This window comes from Cavia porcellus, unplaced genomic scaffold, assembly GCF_034190915.1.
Source record: "Cavia porcellus strain 051 isolate PalLab524CR breed Dunkin Hartley unplaced genomic scaffold, mCavPor4.1 scaffold_17, whole genome shotgun sequence".
Classification (NCBI taxonomy): Eukaryota; Metazoa; Chordata; class Mammalia; order Rodentia; family Caviidae; genus Cavia; species Cavia porcellus.
Window position 1 is genome coordinate 12,973,098 of NW_026947500.1, and position 9,899 is coordinate 12,982,996.

At 37.4% G+C, this 9,899-nt stretch overlaps 1 long non-coding RNA gene across 1 annotated transcript; it reads right to left on the reverse strand.

Moving 5' to 3' along the window:
* Window positions 1-326: 326 nt before the first annotated feature.
* LOC106027176 (uncharacterized) lies at window positions 327-7,326 on the reverse strand. The gene is made up of 2 exons (XR_001200737.2): window positions 6,866-7,326; window positions 327-1,855 (listed from the first exon to the last, which is right to left on the reverse strand). It is a non-coding gene; the product is annotated as an uncharacterized LOC106027176 (long non-coding RNA).
* Between the last annotated feature and the right edge of the window lie 2,573 nt (window positions 7,327-9,899).

Sequence of the window (9,899 nt, forward strand, 5' to 3'; positions counted from 1 at the left end):
AGTCACAAGTTTTCATTCGGAAGCTGAGATGTCAAAATTGAACGTCAGATATGCTCTGTAAATGGACACAAACTCATCTCACAAAGGGCCAAATAATCTAATGGCCTGTACATAGACATTCCCTTACTGAGAAAACACGGAGTACATTTATCTTCTAAAAGTTATTTTAAGCAAAAATATACACGTGAGGATGGAAGATATAGCTCAGCGGCACAGTGCTTGCCTGGCAGGCACGAGGTCATGAATTTGATCCCTGACACCAAAAAAGAAAAATACATTTATATTTATGGATCTTGCTTTTGCATATATTAAATCATAGCTATATGTATTTTGAAGAGAAATAATTTTATTATAAAATGACTATTTTCCACCATCACTCTCAGACAAGATGTATAATCCCAGAGTAGAAATTGTACACAAGATTTCAGAACAATGAAAACATTAGTAAGAAAAAATTAAAGGGACCCTGGAGAATAGCCGGAATAACAGAAAGATGAAGGCTGCTACAATTTTCAAAAAGGGGCTTCTAGAAAACACAGTTTACCTAGCCTGATACTGTATCCTCACACAGCTCCATGCTGGATTGAATAGAGGATGCTCGGGGCTTAGAAAATACAGTCACTCAGGCTTTGTGCATTATGACTACAGAGTGTGCAGTTCACACCTCTATATTCATAGATGAATTTATCAGAATAATTTTCTTACCTGGGTCATTAAAATGTCTTGGAGAACAGTCATCTTTTTCTACTTCATGCAAAGGCATCATCTGTGCTAATGGTGGCTCTGTTGTCATGAGTTAGAGTGGCCTTGTAAGGTTTAAGGTTAAAGCCCTACTAAACTAGCCTTTTCTTTTTGTGCTAGAATTACAGACTTGGTAGATCAGAATTAATTAATGGAAATCTTCAGATTATCACTGTTCAACCACATATTTAACCAGACTAATAGAGAGGCAGCAGAGTGGTGTCAAAGGACAAGGATTGGAATATAGTTCAGCTGTATTGTAGGTGTGCCGTCTACCACAGGCCGGCTGATGTCCGCATATGCTGGAAAGCAGTCTGGCGACTCAATATGCTCCTTATTCCCTTTGAGCTAATCACTGCATTTGACAAAGCTCCTATGCAGAAAGGTGGAAAAATATTTACCCACAGAGAAGCTGATCCCTAAGTGATAACAGCAGTGAACAAACTAGAAGGCAAATAGCAGGGAAATGATTATGAAAACAGTACAATATAGTGAGATTCAGTAGTTTAATTAGCATTTATCAAGAGTTTACCTCTCATTATAAAGTACTAGAGATTTGTGGTGAGAATGAAAGATTTGTAATTTGTCTTTCGTACAGTAAAATGTCAAATATTTAAAAGCAAGAAGATAACCCCTAAAATAATATAGCATCCACTATGTGATTTATACAATAATGTATGTGCTTATATATGCAGAGAAATTACCAGAAAAAGTGTATCCACTGTTAACAATTATCTCTTTATTATTATGCACTTTTCTGAATTTTCTTCAATGAGTTTGTTGCAGCCAAAACTCTCTTAGTTATACAAAATGATACTATAGTGAAGACTGACCAGAATAAAAAAAGAATCTTACCTAATTACCCACTCAAAAGTCAAGATCTCTTCACAATATAAAAATTCCCTACAGGTATGAAAGCAAAGTGCACAGCGGATATGAAGACAATTGATAAATCACTTTGTATATGTCTTGATTTTCACCACAGTGTCTTGTACAAAACCCAAATCCTCCTCAGCTTTGGAAGGTCTTTACGCAGGGAAGGAATTCAGGCAGCTCATTCCATCCAGGTGACACAAGGGGGTGCACAGGCCCTGCTTTCAAATGCTTCTTTGTCCTGAAAAGAAGAAAATGCTGGCATTTTATTTGGTAGCCTGATAAAAAGCTTTAATAAACTTACGAATAGAGTCAACAACTCATCTCTAACCTGAGAGATCCCTGAGTGTATGGTCCTCTACACAATCCACCTCTATTTTCCCACATTTATCTCAAAGGGAAAAATACTAAAGGAAAATGAAAGGCCTTTTAAAACACAATTAGCAAAACCAGAGACAGCTTAAATGCCCGAGAACAGATATTGTCAAATTATGGCACATAAATGATAAAATAAGCATTAAAAATGATGTTGCCATAAAAATACATTTAAAAACAATTTATAGAATATGTACAAGAGAGTACAATTTTTTCTTAAACATATCATACACATAAATAGAAAACCCAAAAAGATATACATCAAAACATTACTAACCACTATTCTTGAGAAGCAGTCGACAGGTTATTTTTTATTGCCTTCTCATTTTTGTCTACAATGAATAAAGATTTGTTTTTAAAACAACATAATATATGGATACTCCCAAGTAAAGATTAGTACCAGTTTCTATGACCTGTATAAGTTAAATGTATAAGTAAATCATTACAAATCACCCAGAGTTATGGTAACAATACAGCCTCGTTTGCCAACAGAACAGGTCTATTTTATGGCTGTGCTCTGGTGTAACTATTGACAGTGTCCATCTCATTCTTAAAAGTTTGAATGATAAGTCACCCTGAAGGTGTATTTTTACATGTTCCCTCAGAGAGTTATCAAATCTTGCAGCCTGTGCTTTATATCATCAATGGCCTGTTTCCAATCCAAAGGATGCTAATACTTTTTTTTTTTTTTTTTTTTTGTCCTTTTTCTTTTTATCAGTACCGGGGATCAAACTCACAACTGCCTGCTTGCAAGGCAGGTGCTTATGCCGCCGAGCTAAATCTCCAGCCTCCCAAAGGATGCTAATTCTTGCTATACCAAAGTGCTGAGATGTAAGACTGGGGCAGAAATTCTGAGACTTCCAGAGCTGCGTCAGGGTATGCAAAGGGCCAAAACCATCTCACAGTCAAGACAGAAAATATTTGACCCCGTGGCTGCAAAGCTGTTTATTCACTGAGCATCAAAAATAGTGGTGCGATACCCCACCTTCTGGAACAAAACTCAAACCCTGCTAGCATCAGTAGTATTTTTCTTTTTTTTTAATCAAGAGTATTCTTCAAAGCACAATTATTCATGGAAAATAAACAGCCCTCTTGCCTTGGTCAAAACTCCGTAGATTGGAACTAATAAATGCCATTCAAATAACAAGAACGGAAAACTTCTGAAATTAATCTAGGATGTGCTCAAGGCCTAACCAGGCCTCACACGGAACCACAGCCAGAATTGAAAAGCTGTTTCCCTCTTTCTTTCCCTATGTCCTTCTCCTCTTCCTCTGTAGGCATTACACAGTTTCTTGACTCTGCTTCTTTATGCACATTTGTGATTTTCTTCTTCTTCTGTAGAAATGCTTATTCTGCTCCTCCATATTCATAGCCCAAAGGGCCACCCTGAAACCGTACTTGGCCTCTCAGGTTTAGCTCCAGCATCAATTACTGAATACTAAGACTTCTTAGTCCTAATTACTAAGGGACAGAATCTAATTGATTCAGTATAATAAATGGGTTGATTCCACTTGGTACAGTTGACCACATTATGTCCAAGGAGTAGAAAAACAATATAAAATGGGCCACTCATGGAATAGGTAAGAGAGATGTAGTCTGGTAAACATCCCCGCAGAAATCTGGGACAATGTGGCAAGTCCCTCCTCTTCAATGATCTACTTTTATCACAAGGTAGAAGAGACAGCTCTCTCGTTCCCATCACAATTGCTGTATTGTGGTGAAACTTCTAGAGACATCTCAAGCACACTTTTCTCCATAGCTGCCTCATGCTTCCTAATTCCACTGCAAACTTCCAAGGGAACTAAAAACGAGGTCTTTATTCATTTTCTTCCATATCTTAAATCCTATGATGAGGAGTCATAAAGAAGTCATAAGTCGCCCATTTGAAGAGCAAAATCTTTATCCGTTTGCTTTTCATCCATTCACTCATGTAACAAACATTTATTGCGTTGCTACTATATGTCAGGACCTGTGCTTAGTGCCGTGGCAGAGATAAGACGTGGTCTTTATCCACAGGCATTCGCAATGCACTGAGAGAGTCAAAGAGATAAAAGAATAATTATGTTACAATATGATGTGACTTACAACAGAAGTGTGTGTAAAGTGCAGTGCGTGCAGAGAAAAGGGATCTAAATCATCGTTGGAGAAATGTAAAAAGGCGCCACAAAGGAGATTGTACTCCATTTGGATGCCGACAGAAGACTATTCCTGATGAAGATGAAGGAGAAGATGCCAAGCTAAACCAACAGTAATAAATAATTACCAAGTACTTGGCATTTGCAGCAAACAAACTGCCACGGGACTTATGTACATTATCTTGTTTAAAACTTGCAGCCTGTCACTCGACTACCACATGTATCTCACAGTCAGTCACTCACTTAGAACAAAAGTCCCTCAGGAGCACAGAATCGTGAGCGCACAGGAACTTCAATAAATGCCAGCTGATGAGCTGCAAACGCTCCATGCTAATGTGTATGAGGAGCAAAGGTCTCACACATTGCTGGATGTTTAGTTCTCTGGAAGTCAAGGTAGATCAAAACTCACTCCTTGACATTTGCTCTAAGGAAAAATTGAAGATTTAGACTAATTTGTAATTACAAAGATATTCGTCTCAGTATTGTTCATAATAATCTAAAATGTCTGCCAATGTTGTTATAAGTCATGTTGTAGAAGTATATTTATTAAATGGAAAGAGGCAATAACAAATTCTCAAAAATCAGTATATAAGCAGAATAAATAGAACAATCTCTATTATTTTATGTGTATGTATACAAATATATAATTGCATGTTTTTTTTTGTTTTGTTTTTTTCATTTTTATCAGTACCGGGGATCGAACTCACGACTGCCTGCTTGCAAGGCAGGTGCTTATGCCACTGAGCTAAATCCCCAGCCCCTAATTGCATGTATTTAAATTAAAATGTACAAATATATTTTAAAGGTGCATCAAGTCTATGGATTATCGATATGTGTGTTTAACTTTATGTGTATATTTCAGTTTATATGAACATACATCACTTACATGATTATGTATGAACATACAGATGCTTCCAGACTTAGGATATGGTGATAACCTCATCATTTCATATAAGTTCAAAATATTAAAGCCCCTAACTTAGTGATCACTACAGCTGAGCAACATAGAACGTCATAGTGCCTGTTTTACCCGTTACGATTTTGTGGCTGGGAGTTGTAGCTGCTTGCTAGTCTGGAAGAAAATCAAAATTCAAAGTGTGTACTGAATGTGTATAACATTCTCAGCATTATAAAGCTGGAAATTGTAAGTTGAACCATCATAAGTTAGGAGCCATCTGTGTATACTATACATAAAACTGGGAAGATGCACTAAAATTTACTGGTCAAGAATTGCAGGATTAAAGTCATGCATGGTGGCACATGCCTGTAATCCCAGCACTGGGGAAACTGAGGCAGGAGAATTGCAGTGAGTTCAAGATCAGCCTGAACTGTATTGTGAGACCTTGCCTCAGAAAGACAAAAAACAAACAACAAAAAATGTGAGATTAGATGATCTTTTTTCTTTCTTTTCTCTCTCTCTCTCTTTTTTTTTTTTTTTTTTTTTTTTTTTTTTTTTTTTGGTACTGAGGATCAAACTCACATCCTTGCCTTTGCCAAGCAGGCACTTATGCCACTGAGCTATACCCCCAGCCATTAGGTGATCTTTCCTTTGACTCATTTCTATTTTCAAATTTTTCTACTCAGTATTATAATCCCATCTATAAATATTTTTAAATGAGAGCTTTAAATGCCATGCATTGATAGCAACTAATAATGTAATTATTTGTTTACATTTGCCAGGCCAGAGAAAAAGATCTCAGCATGTTACCCACACACAACATAAAATGTCTTGCTCTCATATAGGAGTGGTATCTCGGAAAGTTGTGATGATTTTTTGCACTCAACATATTTTTATAGATATTGTTGATACATCCAAATTATGTCCTATTCCAATGAAGCTGAAGAATCCAAGAGAGAAGTTTTCAGACTGTACTTACTTGTAATCTGAGTTTGGATAAATCACTTCACTCCTCTGAGCTTCACATCAATTATCCATTCAAAAAAGAAAGGAATTAATAATCTACATTACCAGTTCTTGTACCCATGAAAGAATGTACCCATGAGAGTCAGTGGAATTTTAACTAATACCACATACTAGGACCTTCTAATCTCCTTTTAAAAATCTTCTAATTTTTAAGAATGTCATGGAGCTTTCTTTAGGACAGAGTTATTCTCTGTTATTCAGTCACATACGGTCCAGGAGGCACTGCCAATCCGGGAGAATTATACCAGTCTCATTCATGGGTTTCTTACAGCCTTGGAGAGTTACCATAAAGAAGGAATTTCACATTGCTACTTGAAACCTTTGGTGAAACTGATTCAAGCTTCTTACTACATTTAAATGCTTCTTTACAGCAAATTGCTAATCCTGCCAGAATAGTCAATAATACTCATGCTAATTTTAACTTTTTGTCTTCTGTAACCATTTGCTCAAATATCCAAAACTAAAATCATTCTCCCTACTATGGTCAGAGTCAGTTATTTTAGTCATTGAATTCCTTTTCAGTCCAGCTCCTTATGTCCTCCCTAATCTAGAAACCACTTTTAAACATGCTGACCAAAAGATTTTATTTAAACTTCATCTGTTGAGCTCTATCTCTGTCTCTTATGGCTTCATAAGACACCTGTTCTGTTTCCTATACATTACTAAAAGCCACAAAGTACAACATTAGAGTCTCTGAAGAAAAACAATGTTACAATAAAACTCTTGTCTACTTTTCATAATCCTAGACCTCCTCTCAAAGAAGCTTTTGAGAAATACTCATTAAATTCTTATTAACAAAGCAGATCAGCATACTCACTCGGAAAGACCAGTAAGATCCCAATTTTGGACTCTTGATCTTTTGGCACCTCTGAATTTGAGAGACGATCTGAGAGCTGAACTGTAACAGTGTGTCCTCATCTCCAGGGCAGTGACACCATTGTGAATGTACTGAAGGATGTCTCCCACACCACTTGTCTCGCACAGCCCAGTAACTCTGTCCATAGACGCCCATTCTCTCCCCTTAACCCCTGCAGGGAGGACAGGACTACCAACTGCTAGGGGAAGCTGAGCTCGAAGTGCTCTTTTTCATTTTTAAATAGTAGTTCAGCAGTCATAATCTCCAAAACTGAGGGTTGGAATTGCTTATAAATCGCTGTATTGCCTTTCCTTGTTCTTCCCCATTCTCTCACTGTTTACCTGTTATCTAAGAGAGAGCTTGCTACAAAATAGGCGCTGAAAAATGATTTACTAAATACATGAATCCTCCCTCTCTCTCAGTCCTAGTTCCCACATTCACCATCAAAATTAATCAGTCACAGGGGTTTGTGAAGGGTGTAACTATACAAATCAATTCCAAAATATACAGTGTACTGATGCCAGGCAAAGTTTGACCTTTGGAACATGAATCAAGCCTCAGTGTCACCCGCAATAAAAATGTCTTCACAATAACAAATGGGTTACATTCAAATAAAATGTTAAATTAAGGGCTGAGATGTGGCTCAGTGGCACAAGGGCCTGCTTGGCAATGCAAGGCCCTGAGTTCAATTCCTGGTACAAAATAAAAAGGGTTATTTAATTTATACTTGAATTCGTGGGCAGGTATCCATCACATTTCTCACTAGTTTAAAATCAAACAGCCACTTCTGCCTTTGTAGCCAGTAATCATGCCCCGAGTAAAGCATTTCTTCCTAATAATAGCTAAGGAATACAGGTGATGAGACTATCCTAGGTACTGTTTTTTCAGTACTGGGGATTCAACCCAGGACTACACACTAAGCTACATCTCCAGTCCTCTTTTATTTCAAGACAGGGTCTGTAGCTTGTTAATAAGTTGCCCTGGCTGGGTTTAAACTCTGTCCCTAAACTCTGTCGGGCTCCCAGAGGACCAAGATCATAGGTATATAGTGCTGGAATTACAGGCACTTCTTGACAATATTGTGACGTATACTTATCGTGGCCATTTTATAAATAAGAAAATGAAATGACCAGCTGGAGGTGGTGGTGCATATCTGTATTCCCAGCACTAGAAAGGTTAGGAGGAGGATTGCAAGTTAGAGACCAGCCTGGACAATTTAGTGACTTAGCAAGACCCTGTTTCAAAATGAAAAATAAAAAAGGCTGGGGATGGAGCTTGGTGTGCAGGCTGTGAGTCTAATTCTCAGTACAGAAAACAAGCAAGCCAGCACGCAAGAAAGAAGGTGTTGCGACTCACATGGCTCTTGAGTTTCTTGGGGCGCAGGACCATGAGAAGATGAGGAAATAAAGAGATAAAGCTGGGTCAGCTGGGGTCAGGTGGAACCCTTACCTGGATGGGAGGAAAGGAACTGGCCCTTCACTGTAGGGACGTTGATTTATACCTTTTAGCAACTTAATGTCATGTGACACCCTGTTGTCCTAGCAACACACTGTTCAGATTGTCTTGGGCTAGGTGCTCCCTGGGCTAAAGCAGTGTCTTCACACAGCTTTCCCGGGGCACTCTTTGTTCTTGGGACAGCCATGCCCCAGACTTGCACATGTGGTTAATGTCCAGCTTCAAGGGCTCCCAACAAGAAGGTGCATGCCTGTAATCCCAGCACTCAGAAGGGTGAGACAAGAGGATCTCAGTGAGTTTGAGGCCAGTCAGGGGCTACGTAAGTGAGACCCTGTCTCAAAAAAATTAAAAAATTAAAAAACAAAACAGAGAGAAAGAGGCAACCAGAAATTTAATAAATTGTTCCAAATTGCAAACCATGGAAATAATTAAACCAGAATTTAGATTCACTTGTATTTTAACCTAGAACCTAAACCTTTGTCTATTTTAATTTTATCAGCTAAAATTCAGGGTTACAAGGCTTATTTTGATTTAATTCTACTATATTTACAGAACATACATTGTACGCTTCCTATTTGCTAAACTTTTGATTTTTTTTTTTTATTGGTACCAGGGATCAAACTCACGACCACGCACTTGCAAGGCAGGCGCTTATGCCGCTGAGCTAAATACCCAGCCCCAAATTTTGATTTATTTTATGTCTCAGGAATTTGCCTATGTAAGTGCACCTTCTTGGTGCACTTGAAGAAAATGTATATTCTTCTAATATTGGGTGCTTTCTATGATTAGCAATTCAATCTAATTGTTTAATGGTGCTTTCTCAGTTCTAGAATTTTGCTAATTTTCACTTTACAGGTTCTGTCAATAACTGGAGCAACAGAGCAAAACAACTGACTTGAAGTCCTAAATATATATATATATATATATATATATATATATATATATATATATTTGATCTTTTTGAGACAGGGTCTCGCTGTGCAGTTCAGGCTGGTCTTGAGCTCACTTTGTAGCCCAGGCTGGTCTTTAACTCACAGTGATTCTCCTGCCTCAGCCTCCTGAGTGCTGGAATTACAGACATGTACCACCACATCTGGCTTCAAGTACAATTTTTATTTGTGTGGTTCTATCAATTTTTGTTTAATGCAAGTGGAATTCTGTTATTAGTTGCACACGTATTCAGGATTGTTGTGTACTCAGTAAATTAACCCGTTTATAATTATGCAATGTCTCTTTTTAGCCCTGGAATATTTTACTATGTGAAGTCTACTTTGATTTAAGCTAACCCCTCAGTTTTCTTTTGAATAGTGTTTTTATTGTATTTTCTACATTCTTTAATTTTAATCTACTATATTATTATATTTCAAATAATTTCTTGTGGGCAGTATATTTTGTTTTTTATGAATTCTGACAATATCTTTCTGCTTTTGAATTTGTATGCTTAGATAATTTACATTTACTCTAATTTTATATATGTTTGGATTTAGGTTTATCATTTTGACATTTGAATATAAGTTGGGTGACATGGTGCCCAGCTATA